This window comes from Schistocerca gregaria, chromosome 1 (genome assembly GCF_023897955.1).
Source record: "Schistocerca gregaria isolate iqSchGreg1 chromosome 1, iqSchGreg1.2, whole genome shotgun sequence".
NCBI classification, from domain to species: domain Eukaryota; kingdom Metazoa; phylum Arthropoda; class Insecta; order Orthoptera; family Acrididae; genus Schistocerca; species Schistocerca gregaria.
The window spans coordinates 405,932,999-405,950,038 of record NC_064920.1 but is presented as its reverse complement, the minus strand read 5'-3'; positions in this window follow the sequence as shown (position 1 = coordinate 405,950,038).

Sequence of the window (17,040 nt, the reverse complement as noted above, 5' to 3'; positions counted from 1 at the left end):
TTAGTTCACTCTTATAAAGCGCTAGGATGATATAGAATCTGTTATGTTATTGACATCGGTATTCATTAAAAAACACGAGTAGAACTACCAGTTTCCTCTGTAGAGATGAAACTTTCATGTAAAGATCTTCGTAGATGAGAAGTTTCTAGTGTTGGTTTGCCGCATGTCGCATATAATGGCCTACCGAAAGGTTCAGGTTTCTAGAGATATAATATACACTCTTCGGTCTTATGCTGTGCAAGCGATCGGTAAATGGTATGATATTCTGGCAAACCATGTAAAAATAGATGAAATTCGGGAAATTTTCATATGCTACGTATGATTTCAGCATACAAGGGTCACAAATACGACGTTTTTGGCGGTGTAAAATCGGTTATTGCAGGTGATATCGGTTTCGGGAGCGAGAAAGTAATTCGCGATTGACGAAGCATTTCTCAGTGACAGTGCTCAGAAAATAAACGTTGTTGTAACTCCAGAAACGGAAATGAGTGTATGGCACCGTTGACCAGGAGGCTCCTGTCTGGGGAAGTATTATTTCAGTCGACGCCACTTTGGGCGACTTACTCGTTGGTGATGGGGATAGAATAATGATGAATACAAAACAACATCTAGTCTTTGAGTGGAGAAAATCTCCGACGCAACCGGGAAGAAGAGTGACTGCTGTTCACGAAGGGCGCTCTGATAGCTCCTCAGGCCAGTGTGTAAGGGGTCAGTTCCTCGTGACCGTTGGTTGTGGTGCATGACCGACCGACCTCGCAGGAAATATCTAGTCCTGCAACTACACTCCTGGAAATTGAAATAAGAACACCGTGAATTCATTGTCCCAGGAAGGGGAAACTTTATTGACACGTTCCTGGGGTCAGATACATCACATGATCACACTGACAGAACCACAGGCACATAGACACAGGCAACAGAGCATGCACAATATCGGCACTAGTACAGTGTATATCCACCTATCGCAGCAATGCAGGCTGCTATTCTCCCATGGAGACGATCGTAGAGATGCTGGATGTAGTCCTGTGGAACGGCTTGCCATGCCATTTCCACCTGGCGCCTCAGTTAGACCAGCGTTCGTGCTGGACGTGCAGACCGCGTGAGACGACGCTTCATCCAGTCCCAAACATGCTCAATGAGGGACAGATCCGGAGATCTTGCTGGCCAGGGTAGTTGGCTTACACCTTCTAGAGCACGTTGGGTGGCACGGGATACATGCGGACGTGCATTGTCCTGTTGGAACAGCTAGTTCCCTTGCCGGTCTAGGAATGGTAGAACGATGGGTTCGATGACGGTTTGGATGTACCGTGCACTATTCAGTGTCCCCTCGACGATCACCAGAGGTGAACGGCCAGTGTAGGAGATCGCTCCCCACACCATGATGCCGGGTGTTGGCCCTGTGTGCCTCGGTCGTATGCAGTCCTGATTGTGGTGCTCACCTGCACGGCGCCAAACACGCATACGACCATCATTGGCACCAAGGCAGAAGCGACTCTCATCGCTGAAGACGACACGTCTCCATTCGTCCCTCCATTCACGCCTGTCGCGACACCACTGGAGGCGGGCTGCACGATACTGGGGCGTGAGCGGAAGACGGCCTAACAGTGTGCGGGACAGTAGCCCAGCTTCATGGAGACGGTTGCGAATGGTCCTCGCCGATACCCCAGGAGCAACAGTGTCCCTAATTTGCTGGGAAGTGGTGGTGCGGTCCCCTACGGCAGTGCGTAGGATCCTACGGTCTTGGCGTGCATCCGTGCGTCGCTGCGGTCCGGTCCCTGGTCGACGGGCACGTGCACCTTCCGCCGACCACTGGCGACAACATCGATGTACTGTGGAGGCCTCACGCCCCACGTGTTGAGCAATTCGGCGGTACGTCCACCCGGCCTCCCGCATGCCCACTATACGCCCTTGCTCAATGTCCGTCAACTGCACATACGGTTCACGTCCACGCTGTCGCGGCATGCTACCAGTGTTAAAGACTGCAATGGAGCTCCGTATGCCACGGCAAACTGGCTGACACTGACGGCGGCTGTGCACAAATGCTGCGCAGCTAGCGCCATTCGACGGCCAACACCGCGGTTCCTGATGTGTCCACTGTGCCGTGCGTGTGATCATTGCTTGTACAGCCCTCTCGCAGTGTCCGGAGCAAGTATGGTGGGTCTGACACACCGGTGTCAATGTGTTCTTTTTTCCATTTCCAGGAGTGTATATACGGTGAATGTGTTTACCTTGTTTTGGGATCTGTTCTTCTTCGTGGCATACGTACAAGTGTTTAGTGGTCGATAGCTACATGCAGGATCCAGAAGTGATGATTTTCTACGGTGCAGGATACGTATTGTGTTTACTACATCGATATGATATGGTGCTACAATAGTTTGTGATTATATGGTCCAGTTGGAGATCGATTTCTCGCCAAAAAATTCTATGTTTTCTGGACAGTAACAAAACAGTATATTTGAGGATGAGTCTTTGGCGATATTCTCCGTATTTCATGATGTGTAGACCACTTCTGCTGAATTTAGCTGTCAGCGCAATATGACTGCTGTATGTTTTTCGATCGGTACAAAATTATTTGACGCTAAAATTCTACTATTTTGCTTGTCTGCAGAAAGTTGCAGACAGTGCTCCCACACCGGAAGCAGCAGTTCCGAGGTTAAATTCATTAAGAACAAACCAGAATGCTACATAAATAGGAAGTTCTATGACGTCTGAGAGTGGTAAACCTCTACAGACTGGCTCGAACAAGACAGGGGCAGCGCATTATGGGAAGTCCCATGATTCACAGTCGAGTGATTTTTGTGTGTGTGTGTGTGTGTGTGTGTGTGTGTGTGTGTGTGTGTGTGTGTTCAGAGACAAGTCTGAGGAGAGCGTCCTCCCCTGGTTCAGACAGATGGGATGCTGTCCCCCACTAGCCATTGTGGCTTTATAGCATCTCCATACCAACAGTTGTTTTTAGTCATCAGTCTTATGACTAGTTTGATGCGGCGCACAACGATCTTCTATCCTATCCCAACATCTTCATCTCAGAACAACACTTGCAACCTACGTCCTCAAATATTTGCCGGATGTCTTCCTCTACAGCAGTTATTGTTTGGCAGGTAAATTCAGTAAGAACCAACTAGAGTACTCCATGACATCTGAGAGTCACTAGACATCCTGTGTGAGTTGCGTAGTAGCCTCTACAGACTAGTTCGGACAAGACAGGGGCAAGGTGTCTACGGACAGTCCCGTAACGTGCGAGAGTCACGTGATGTCTTCTTTGTTCGACTGTTCAGAGACAAATCCAAGCAGACCAGAATCCTTCTAGTCAGACAGGTGTGAAGCTGTCCCCCAACCGCTATTCTGACGCCATAGCATCTCCAGACCAGCCTTTGTAGGAAATTTCTACCCATTTTTCTTGTGTGCAGGACAGTACTTCAAATTCCGTTTGTCTGTTTTTTATGACCTGTCGTGGTTTTCGAAGTATGTCATGAACGTTTAGATACGTGATTGTTTATATTTTCCCATCTGTGCCTAGACACCACTGTTCTTTGTGAAGGGAGGAAAATAAAAAATAGGAGCCTTAACATCTGTGATCCCAGCAACAAACTTGAACTAAGCCCAACCAGGGTTTCAAAAAGGTGATGAGCACCACAGTAGCAGCAGGAGTCATAAATTTTTCCCTCACTGACAGTGCCTTCAAACAATTAGTTAAAACTCGAATAGGGGTTGTTGTTGTTGTTGTTGTTGTTGTCTTCAGTCCTGAGACTGGTTTGATGCAGCTCTCCATGCTACTCTATCCTGTGCAAGCTTCTTCATCTCCCAGTACCTACTGCAACCTACATCCTTCTGAATCTGCTTAGTGTATTCATCTCTTGGTCTCCCTCCACGATTTTTACCCTCCACGCTGTCCTCCAATGCTAAATTTGTGATAGGGGTAGGTGTCCTATTTAGGGTTACAGAGATATTTATTTCGACTTCCAAATATCGTCGTTTTGGCTGTTAAACTCGGATATTGCAGCTGACATTGGTTTCGGAATCGGTAAATTAGTCCGTAACTGACGACATATGGTTTAGAAATTAAATATGGTCACAGATCCAACTACAGCTCTCACAGTGTGTTTTGAGTAGTACTTTTGTGATATATATTCAGTCTGTGAGGAGAAATGTTTAATTATTATTTCAAGTGGCACGTCTTCTGAAGCACCTGCATTTGCAGAGTTTTTTGACATCTCTAAGGTACGTTTTTACAATATTTCGCAAATTGCTTAAATATCGAGTTTAATAGCTCCTGAAACAATTTAATGTTCAACGAGGAGGGGTATCTTTGTGACACAGGGAGGAGGTGGAAGGCTCATGTACTCCCCCACGGAACGTGCTTAGTGCAGCCCTGCAGCTGCCATGTGTCCGACCCTGTCTGGTGCTACAAGCTTGGCGCATAGCTCTTTCCAGTGGACACAACTCTGGTGGACGGCGAGACGCCGTTGCCAGATACATTTAACAGTATCTGTGAGAGTCTAATTACGGGTATCCTTTCGCTATCGGAATAAAAAGAAAAGTCCCCCAATTGTTTATTGTCATCTAAACTATTTAAACACCACAGTCAATTTCGAGGTGCGCTGCTATTTCAGAAATAAATAAACAATATTCTTAAGCAAATTGTGTGAACAGTGCCTTATGTTTGCTATATTAGCCTACCATCGTGAGGTCCTCCCAGTCCAGCAGCTCAACACAGGCTAAGCCAATTTCTCGCCATTTTCCCCCTAGGCTCGCCACCCTACATTACATCATGGGAGGATGAGGGGATGGGGAGGGGAGGGGGTAGAGCCAACAGCCCCGTATGGTCGTGGTGGTGTTGTGAACTAGGTCAGTTGGTCTCTGAACCTCAAGCTGAGCACGCAGAATTTGATTTTCCCACCAATAAATTGAATTTCCGACCATCCTTTTTTAATTTCCCACCATTTGCAGGGTAGGGGTTGGGGGTATCTGTGAGCCACAAAGAAAGTGTGCCAAGGAGGAGGAGAAAAGCTGAGATCTTTCCCCACTCGATAGGAAGTGCTAAGCGCAGCCCTGCGGCTGCTGCGTGTCGGGTTCTGTCAAGTGCTGTGAGGCCGTCACATACCTCCTTCCAATGGGACCGATTCTGGTGGATGGCGAGACGCAATACCAGATATATTTATCACGGTTTGTGATAGTGTAGTTTCATGGTTCCTTTCGCTAGGGTTGATGTAATGCCTGTGCTGTACTGTCCTTATGCTGTCTAAATCCAGCTTGCCGTAGGATTGACATCAGCTGCTTCTAAGAGTCTATTATGGATCATTCATTCGAAGAGCTGGTAGAGAAGACACAGAAGAGAGGTTAGTCTTTAACTTCTCGCGTCGTTAGCTTGCTTGCAATCGGGCGTCCCCTGGACAAAGGTAAAACTGACGGCTGATCGTTTCAGCACAAAATCATCTTTTGTAATGAAAGATAATCTTTTGGAATAATTGTATAAAATACTGAAAATCAGACAATTGGCTCAACAAAAGCCTGGCACTCGTAAATGATATTTTCTTTAAACACTGCTGCACATTTTCAGTATATTTAAAGAACGACATTACGAAACCATCAGAAACTATTTTAATACATTATTTACAGGCAATCAATTTCAGTCAAGCAATCGTCTTCAAGCCAAGGATTAGCACCACATCAAGTTAAGGAAGATTTCCTGTCGTCAGATATATAATTGCTTTTAGTTGCACCATCTACAACATGTAGACATAGTATAAGCAGTCTTATATGACGTGCACGGCAATTAAAATCAGTTATACATTTTACGCCAAAGAACCTTCCTTTGACATGACGTAGCGTTAATCCGTGACCTGAAGATGGTCTCTATACCGAAACTGTTTGTGTGTGCTCTATGCGGGACTATAGAGTTGACAAGAAGACTGACTACTTTTATGTTGGCCACTGTTCCATCATGTCCAAAAAAAAATCGCTTTGTCGGGTCTTAAGGAAGGTATGGATTTGAGGTGGGAAATTGCGATTTCAGCGCATAGAAAATTATGTGCAGTCGTAAGAATGGTACAGATATTGACTTTTCCAGGGCCACAGTCGTCAGGAGGAGGTATTTCCGATACTTCGCTCATTATCGAATGTCGCCCGAGTAGCGCTACAATCGTAATATTTAATTGTAATTACTGTGATAGATATGTGGTTGGTCCCTAGGAAGATTCTACCTAGCTTGCGGGTGTGTGTCAGAGGTAGCCAGTGACCGGAACAAATTGACATTTACGCCTTTATGAGCTGTCCTGAGCTGCCAGTACTGGACAGGCTGTGATACAAACATTCAGCTGACGTAGCTTTGTCATCCTCTAGGCTGGTGAATAGTGAGAAATACTCAGAATGTGTTGGGCACCCTTCGTGATCATATGTGTTGTATTTTCTGTGGAAATTTGAGAATATTCGAGATGTGTATGCACTGGACAGTTATTCCGTCCCACGTAAATTGACCGGTTGACTGCTTGTACTACCATTCTATACATACTCTGTCTTTATTTTCTTGAGAGAGCATCGATTGTGATGTGTGTTGTGTGCATTCAGATGGTGAAAAACAGTTGGTTCTCTAAGCATGAGAAGTACATACGATTATAAGTACTAAAAACCTTGTGTATGCACTGGACAGTTATTCCGTCCCACGTAAATTGACCGGTTGACTGCTTGTACTACCATTCTATACATTTTCTGTCTTTATTTTCTTGAGAGGTAATCGATTGTGATGTGTGTTGTGTGCATTCAGATGGTGAAAAACGGTTGGTTCTCTAAGCATGAGAAGTACATACGATTATAAGTACTAAAAACCTTAGTTCACTCTATAAAGCGCTAGGATGATCTAGAATCTGTTATGTTATTGACATCGGTATTCATTAAAAAACACGAGTAGAACTACCAGTTTCCTCTGCAGAGATGAAACTTTCATGTAAAGATCTTCGTAGATGAGAAGTTTCTAGTGTTGGTTTGCCGCATGTCGCATATAATGGCCCACCGAAAGGTTCAGGTTTCTAGAGATATAATATACACTCTTCAGTCTTATGCTGTGCAAGCGATCGGTAAATGGAATGATATTCTGGCAAACCATGTAAAAATAGATGAAATTCGGGAAATTTTCATATGCTACGTATGATTTCAGCATACAAGGGTCACAAATACGACGTTTTTGGCGGTGTAAAATCGGTTATTGCAGGTGATATCGGTTTCGGGAGCGAGAAAGTAATTCGCGATTGACGAAGCATTTCTCAGTGACAGTGCTCAGAAAATAAACGTTGTTGTAACTCCAGAAACGGAAATGAGTGTATGGCACCGTTGACCAGGAGGCTCCTGTCTGGGGAAGTATTATTTCAGTCAACGCCACTTTGGGCGACTTACTCGCAGGTGATGGGGATAGAATAATGATGAATACAAAACAACACCTAGTCTTTGAGTGGAGAAAATCTCCGACGCAACCGGGAAGAAGAGTGACTGCTGTTCACGAAGAGCGCTCTGATAGCGCCCCAGGCCAGTGTGTAAGGGGTCAGTTCCTCGTGACCGTTGGTTGTGGTGCATGACCGACCGACCTCGCAGGAAATATCTAGTTCTGCAACTATATACGGTGAATGTGTTTACCTTGTTTTGGGATCTGTTCTTCTTCGTGGCATACGTACAAGTGTTTGGTGGTCGATAGCTACATGCAGGATCCAGAAGTGATGATTTTCTATGGTGCAGGATACGTATTGTGTTTACTACATCGATATGATATGGTGCTACAATAGTTTGTGATTATATGGTCCAGTTGGAGATCGATTTCTCGCCAAAAAATTCTATGTTTTCTGGACAGTAACAAAACAGTATATTTGAGGATGAGTCTTTGGCGATATTCTCCGTATTTCATGATGTGTAGACCACTTCTGCTGAATTTAGCTGTCAGTGCAATATGACTGCTGTATGTCTTTCGATCGGTGCAAAATTATTTGATGCTGAAATTCTACTATTTTGCTTGTCTGCAGAAAGTTGCAGACAGTGCTCCCACACCGGAAGCAGCAGTTTCGAGGTTAAATTCATTAAGAACCAACCAGAATGCTACATAAATAGGAAGTTCTATGACGTCTGAGAGTGGCAAACCTCTACAGACTGGCTCGAACAAGACAGGGGCAGCGCATTATGGGAAGTCCCATGATTCACAGTCGAGTGGTTTTGTGTGTGTGTGTGTGTGTGTGTGTGTGTGTGTATGTGTGGGTGTGTGTGTTCAGAGACAAGTCTGAGGAGAGCGTCCTCCCCTGGTTCAGACAGATGGGATGCTGTCCCCCACTAGCCATTGTGGCTTTATAGCATCTCCATACCAACAGTTGTTTTTAGTCATCAGTCTTATGACTAGTTTGATGCGGCGCACAACGATCTTCTATCCTGTCCCAACATCTTCATCTCAGAACAACACTTGCAACCTACGTCCTCAAATATTTGCCGGATGTCTTCCTCTACAGCAGTTATTGTTTGGCAGGTAAATTCAGTAAGAACCAACTAGAGTACTCCATGACATCTGAGAGTCACTAGACATCCTGTGTGAGTTGCGTAGTAGCCTCTACAGACTAGTTCGGACAAGACAGGGGCAAGGTGTCTACGGACAGTCCCGTAACGTGCGAGAGTCACGTGATGTCTTCTTTGTTCGACTGTTCAGAGACAAATCCAAGCAGACCAGAATCCTTCTAGTCAGACAGGGGTGAAGCTGTCCCCCAACCGCTATTCTGACGCCATAGCATCTCCAGACCAGCCTTTGTAGGAAACTTCTACCCATTTTTCTTGTGTGCAGGACAGTACTTCAAATTCCGTTTGTCTGTTTTTTATGATCTTTCGTGGTTTTCGAAGTACGTCATGAACGTTTAGATACGTGATTGTTTATATTTTCCCATCTGTGCTTAGACACCACTGTTCTTTGTAAAGGGAGGAAAATAAAAAATAGGAGCCTTAACATCTGTGATCCCAGCAACAAACTTGAACTAAGCCCAACCAGGGTTTCAAAAAGGTGATGAGCACCACAGTAGCAGCAGGAGTCATAAATTTTTCCCTCACTGACAGTGCCTTCAAACAATTAGTTAAAACTCGAATAGGGGTTGTTGTTGTTGTTGTTGTCTTCAGTCCTGTGACTGGTTTGATGCAGCTCTCCATGCTACTCTATCCTGTGCAAGCTTCTTCATCTCCCAGTACCTACTGCAACCTACATCCTTCTGAATCTGCTTAGTGTATTCATCTCTTGGTCTCCCTCCACGATTTTTACCCTCCACGCTGTCCTCCAATGCTAAATTTGTGATAGGGGTAGGTGTCCTATTTAGGGTTACAGAGATATTTATTTCGACTTCCAAATATCGTCGTTTTGGCTGTTAAACTCGGATATTGCAGCTGACATTGGTTTCGGAATCGGTAAATTAGTCCGTAACTGACGACATATGGTTTAGAAATTAAATATGGTCACAGATCCAACTACAGCTCTCACAGTGTGTTTTGAGTAGTACTTTTGTGACATATATTCAGTCTGTGAAGAGAAATGTTTAATCATTATTTCAAGTGGCACGTCTTCTGAAGCACCTGCATTTGCAGAGTTTTTTGACATCTCTAAGGTACGTTTTTACAATATTTCGCAAATTGCTTAAATATCGAGTTTAATAGCTCCTGAAACAATTTAATGTTCAACGAGGAGGGGTATCTTTGTGACACAGGGAGGAGGTGGAAGGCTCATGTACTCCCCCACGGAACGTGCTTAGTGCAGCCCTGCAGCTGCCATGTGTCCGACCCTGTCTGGTGCTACAAGCTTGGCGCATAGCTCTTTCCAGTGGACACAACTCTGGTGGACGGCGAGACGCCGTTGCCAGATACATTTAACAGTATCTGTGAGAGTCTAATTACGGGTATCCTTTCGCTATCGGAATAAAAAGAAAAGTCCCCCAATTGTTTATTGTCATCTAAACTATTTAAACACCACAGTCAATTTCGAGGTGCGCTGCTATTTCAGAAATAAATAAACAATATTCTTAAGCAAATTGTGTGAACAGTGCCTTATGTTTGCTATATTAGCCTACCATCGTGAGGTCCTCCCAGTCCAGCAGCTCAACACAGGCTAAGCCAATTTCTCGCCATTTTCCCCCTAGGCTCGCCACCCTACATTACATCATGGGAGGATGAGGGGATGGGGAGGGGAGGGGGTAGAGCCAACAGCCCCGTATGGTCGTGGTGGTGTTGTGAACTAGGTCAGTTGGTCTCTGAACCTCAAGCTGAGCACGCAGAATTTGATTTTCCTACCAATAAATTGAATTTCCGACCATCCTTTTTTAATTTCCCACCATTTGCAGGGTAGGGGTTGGGGGTATCTGTGAGCCACAAAGAAAGTGTGCCAAGGAGGAGGAGAAAAGCTGAGATCTTTCCCCACTCGATAGGAAGTGCTAAGCGCAGCCCTGCGGCTGCTGCGTGTCGGGTTCTGTCAAGTGCTGTGAGGCCGTCACATACCTCCTTCCAATGGGACCGATTCTGGTGGATGGCGAGACGCAATACCAGATATATTTATCACGGTTTGTGATAGTGTAGTTACATGGTTCCTTTCGCTATTGGAATAGAAAAGTACTGCAGTTGTATAACATTGTCTAAACTTTTTAAACACTGACGCCAATGTCGAGGCGTATTGTGATTTCAGAAATATACAATACTGTTAAACAAATTGTTTAAACAGTGCCTTGTGCTTGTTATATTAGCTACCCATCATGAGGTCCTCCAGTCCAGCAGCTCGACACAGAGTGAGCGAACTTCCCGCCATTTTTCTCCAAGCAGCCATCTTGGATTCTATGACAGTAGAGAAGGTGGTAATAGTGCTATGAACTAGTTCGGTTGGTCTCTGGATCTCAAAGTGAGCACACGGAATTTGATATTCCTGGCAATAAATTTGAACTTTTAGCCTTTTTTTATTTCCCTCCGTTCCCAGAGGTGAGAGTGGGTGGAGTTAGGATAGTGGAGGTAGCAAAACTGACCTACTTTCCCATAAAAATTTGAATTTCCCGCCATAAGAGTGCGACGTTGTCATAGCTATGTCCACCGTCTTGGATTTGCCATCATGAATAAATTTTGCAAGCATGGAGAGTGGGGTGATGCTGCCTTGGCTCTACTACTCGCATCTACTGGGCCTTGCTACCTGTAGCTCTCATGAATATCTTCCTGGACGTCAGACTTGAAGGAGGAGGATGCTGTCCATTAAAAGGTGTTCGTCAGAGGTAGATACCTTCTACCACTCACTTTATGCAGCTACATAGCGCCTGACGTTCAAATGGTTCAAATGGCTCTGAGCACTATAGGACTCAACGTCTGAGGTCATCAGTCCCCTAGAACTTAGAACTACTTAAACCTAACTAACCTAAGGACATCACACACATCCATGCCCGAGGCAGGATTCGAACCTGCGATCGTAGCAGTCTCGCGGATCCGGACTGAAGCGCCTAGAACCGCACGGCCACCACGGCCGGCTATGGGCGCCTGACGTCTGGAGAACCAGTACTAGCTAAATGGTGGACATTACACTGTGGTGTAGATTTCATACATTCAGTTATGAGTCTATATGACTCATTAAGAGCGGAATTCATTTGTCTAGGATGGACAGGATTGTAGCAAACAGGGCTAGCATATTCACCTGCAGCGTAAAACAATTTATTTATTTATTTATTTATTTTTTACTCAAGTTTTCCTGACTGCCTGTCTGTTCCTCAGATGGAATACACACACTTGTCTTTCGCTGGGATATGGTTTTAACTAGTTCTTACAGCATTATTTGTCTAGATCTTCGAAAAAACCTATATAGATTCAGTTCCACCTACAAAAAACTGTCACTCTGAGAAGAGAGGGAGAGATTACCAGCACAGATGGAACTTTCTGCGTAATTAGGCAAGGATTTATTGCTAGTATAAGCATTAAATAACAGACAAACCAAAACACTGCCCTGTTGAATCCGTACTTTTGCACTCTCAAGCGTCTGCTCTGACCCTGAAAGAAAAGTCTTGTATTTGAAAGGAGACCTTGCATCATCCGTATACGGCGGTATTTAGTTATTCTATACTTTCGCGCAGAAGCATTTAATGGTTGTTAGATGATTAAATGTTTCACGAGTGACCTTTCTTGTCTCGTCTGTACAGTGGGTTGATGTAATGCCTATGCTGTACTGTCCTTATGCTGTCTAAATCCAGCTTGCTGTAGGATTGACATCAGCTGCTTCTAAGAGTCTATTATGGATCATTCATTCGAAGAGCTGGTAGAGAAGACACAGAAGAGAGGTTAGTCTTTAACTTCTCGCGTCGTTAGCTTGCTTGCAATCGGGCGTCCCCTGGACAAAGGTAAAACTGACGGCTGATCGTTTCAGCACAAAATCATCTTTTGTAATGAAGGATAATCTTTTGGAATAATTGTATAAAATACTGAAAATCAGACAACTGGCTAAACAAAAGCCTGGCACTCGTAAATGATATTTTCTTTAAACACTGCTGCACATTTTCAATATATTTAAAGAACGACATTACGAAACCACAAGAAACTGTTTTAATACATTATTTACAGGCAATCAATTTCAGTCAAGCAATCGTCTTCAAGTCAAGGATTAGCACCACATCAAGTTAAGGAAGATTTCCTGGCGTCAGATATATAATTGCTTTTAGTTGCACCATCTACAACATGTAGATATAGTATATGCAGGCATATATGACGTGCACTGCAATTAAAATCAGTTATATATTTGACGCCAAAGAACCTTCCTTTGACATGACGTAGCGTTAATCCGTGACCTGAAGATGGTCTCTATACCGAAACTGTTTGTGTGTGCTCTATGTGGGACTATAGAGTTGACAAGAAAACTGACTACTTTTAGGTTGGCGTAGATTCATATTTTTTAAGGTGCCGTCCACCGGTACATAATTTCACCGACTACCATGGTCATTATTGCATCGTGCAGCAATAACACGATAACATGCACGATAATATCAACTTCTTAGTATGTGCAACAAAACAAATGTCTGAAAATAAGAGAATACATTGTCTTATCACTTTAGAGGGCTGCGACGACGGACGCTGTTGATTGACGACAGTGGAAGCTATCTAGTGATGGGGAATCTAGAAATATTGATTAAATTTCCATTGGTAGTTTCGACATAAAAAATGTTTGCTATTTGTAATTTAATAGGAGTAACGTTATTCATCACTGCGACTAACTGCGTCATTCTTAGTATCATAGCTACACAATTCACGACCCACAGTTATCTGAATGATGCCTTCACGGCATAAACAGTTTTACTCGCCACCTATTGAGTGCCGCCATGACGTACAATTTCCGTCGAGTGAGAGAGTACTTCTCGTACCATTATCTTTTCACCTGTTCTTGTTCTTTTCACGAATGACTTGTGGGAGAAGCGACTGTCGATAAAAATCCCTATGACACTGGACGTTAGTAAGTCCATGCAACATTACGCCTCCCCGTAAACACCTGGACCACCACAGCTGTAATATTCGACAGTATCGGACGTACCCTCATATGAAGATATGTGGGAACACATAATACGCTCATGCACATTATTGAATATGATCGTTTTGGTGGTCTAGGACTTCATGGTGTGGGGAGGCGTAATATGGCGTGGGAGTATTGACCTCCAAACCTTTGAACACCTACACTCACCGGTCAGGATTATTATAATACTGTACTCATTCTCCGTGTGCATCTCTTCACTGTAATTATTGTCTTTGCATGGAAGTGTCGATCCTGTACGTCTCACTGCGTTTCCCTTTCAGTTACCTCCTGCATTTCTTTCTATTTGCAGTCCAAGTGTCATCGAGCTATGTTCCTTGACACTGAGACATTATGCAAAAGCTACTTTGCAAGACTACATAGGACATGCTGTATGTCTTCGAAGGCGACTGACGACTCAGAGTTACCGCCCCGACAGCAAAATCACTTTAATTAGTAAACCTTCCATTTGACTACCTGCCCAATGCGTCTGCTAAATTGATTCTTGTCCTTTAGCTGTGTTTGTTGTTGACAGCCTGCATTAGAGGTTATCACAGTCATCAGAATCTAACTGAACTTGAATGCTGAAATAGTATTAATGAAATGGTGACCCTGTCATTATTTTTATAGATTGTTGATGGGTGATAAACATATCAACAAAGTTTATTTAATTTCATCGTATGGCTAGGGGCTCCCTTCGGGCAGGCCGTTCGTCGAGTGCCGGTCTTTCAATTTGACGTCACTTCGGCGACCTGCAGTCGATGAGGATGATAGGATGATGATGACAGCACAACACCCAGTCCCTGGGCGGGGAAAATTCCCGACACAGCCGGGAATCGAACCCAGGCCCAGAGGATTGACAATCCGTCACGCTGACCATTCAGCTACCGGGGGCGGACATATCAACAAATGATTGGCCTTTTACAAAAGTTATGACACAAGTTCACTTGTTAAAAATTTGTTTAAAGTGCATGTCAAGTGTGATGGCAAAAATAAAACATCATCTGACGGCAGCACAAATATGCAACGAAGAGTTGAAAACCCTGTGTCGTCAAAGACTAAAATTTGTCTAATTGAACTATTTACTCTGGCTCAAAAATGGAAAACGCAGTCAGAAATTATCTACAATGAATAGACATTGACGGATTTATTATACACAGAAGTCACACTACGTTGGTGTAGCTGAGAAAAGCGGCGAGATTGTGATCTTGTTTGCCTAACAAGTCGGGGCACCATTACTGTAGTCCTTTTCTTGATGTGCGGCGCTGTCTCAGGTGACGATCATGGTTCAAGCGTCTAAAAAACAGCGACGGGACTCGCCTGCAATTTCCTCTCGTCGCCACAAAATATCCAACTACTGGCGATCTTTTCTAGACGGATCGCAATTAGTCTAACAGAGCCCTAAAATCTCGACAGATTCCAGTGTGCCACGCTCCTGTACGTCAGTAATACCGTGGAGTAATTTGACTCACTTACACAACAGTGTGCACAAGGAGATCAAATGTCTGAGCGGCAAACGTGTCATGAATAAGGTTGCCCTCGGCAAAGCGAGTTGTCCGAGATGACCGATGTCTAAATATCGGTACAGTTAAATCCTCACCACAGGCTCCCCACTCAAGACCAATGCTAGTGTGAAGTCACGCTCAGGGCAAGTGTCCCAAGTGCAACACACGCATAGCGGAAGTCATGACCACAATTCTCTCCAGACTGGATCAGAGGACCACTCTGGGCCGCAGTCTGAATCGGAAGACCAAGTTCATCATTTCTCATTTGCCATCAAACGTTGGTAAACTCCACAAAAGCACTCCGGCAACTTCTCGCAATCACGAGACGCCACTAACTCCGTGTCTCCTCTCTAACTCGTCTGTTCATCTCACCGGCCAATTCTACTCAAAGTTAACAATATTCTTCTCTTTTCAGGAGAAGTGGCGAATCCCTAACACGAAAATTCCCATGCAGAGCGGAGGACACGTTGTACTCCCGATTTACTTTTATTTATTTACACTACTGGCCATTAAATTTGCTTCACCAAAGAGAAATGCAGATGATAAATGGGTATTTATTGGACAAATATGTTATACTACAACTGACATGTGATTACATTTACAAAAAAATTGGGTGCATAGATCCTGAGAAATCAGTACCCAGACCAAATCACCTCTGGCCGTAATAACGGCTTGATACGCCTCGGCATAGAGTCAAACAGAGCTTGGATGGCGTGGACAGGTACAGCTGCCCATGCAGCTTCAACACGATACCACAGTTCATCAAGAGTTGTGACTGGCGTTTTGTGACGAACAGTTGCTCGGCCGCCATTGACCAGACGTTTTCAGTTGGTCAGAGATCGGGAGAATGAGCTGGCCAGGGCAGCAGTCGAACATTTTCTGTATCCAGAAAGGTCTGCACAGGACCTGCAACATTCGGTCGTGCTTTATCCTGCTGAAATGTAGGGTTTCGCAGGGATCGAATGAAGGGTAGACCCACGGGTCGTAACACATCTGAAATGTAACGTCCACTGTTCAAAGTGCCGTCAATTCGAACAAGAGGTGACCGAGACGTGTAACCAATGACACCCCATAACATCACACCTGGTGATACGCCAGTATGGTGATGACGAATACTTGCTTCCAATGTACGTTCACCGTAATGTCGTCAAACACGGATGCGACCATCATGATGCTGTAAACAGAACCTGGATTCACCCGAAAAAATGACGTTTTGCCATTCGTGCACCCAGGTTCGCCGTTGAGTAGACCATCGCAGGCGCTCCTGTCTGTGATGCAGCGTCAAGGGTAACCGCAGCCATGGTCTCCGACCTGACAGTCCATGCTGCTGCAAACGTCGTCGAACTGTCCGTGCAGATGGTTTTTGTCTTCCAAACTTCCCCATCTGTTGACTCAGGGATCGAGACATGGCTGCACGATCCGTTACAGCCATGCGGATAAGATGCCTTTCATCTCGACTGCTAATGATACGAGGCCGTTGGGATCCATCACGGCGTTCCGTATTATCCTCCTGAAACCACCTATTCCATGTTCTGCTAACAGTAATTGGATCTCGATCAACGCGACCAGCAATGTCGCGATACGATAAACAGCAATCGCGAGAGGCTGCAATCCGACCTTCATCGAAGTCGTAAACGTGATGGTACGCATTTCTACTCCTTACACGAGGCACCACAACAACGTTTCACCAGGCAACGCCGATCAACTGCTGTTTGTGTATGAGAAATCGGTTGGAAACTTTCCAGAAGACAGCACGTTGTAGTCATCGCCACCGGCACGAAACCTTGTGTGAATGCCTTGAAAAGCTAACCATATGCATATCACAGCATCTTCTTCCTGTCGGTTAACTTTCGCGTGTTGAATCATGTCACCTTCGTGTTGTACCAATTTTAATGGCCAGTGGTGTATTTCTGCAGCCTCTTCAGGCAGTGTGTTATTTGAAGTTTCCACATAGCTCTAAAGTGAACAAGACATTTATCATGGTGACCATTATTTGGTTGGCATGAACATTACTGCATGTCCAAC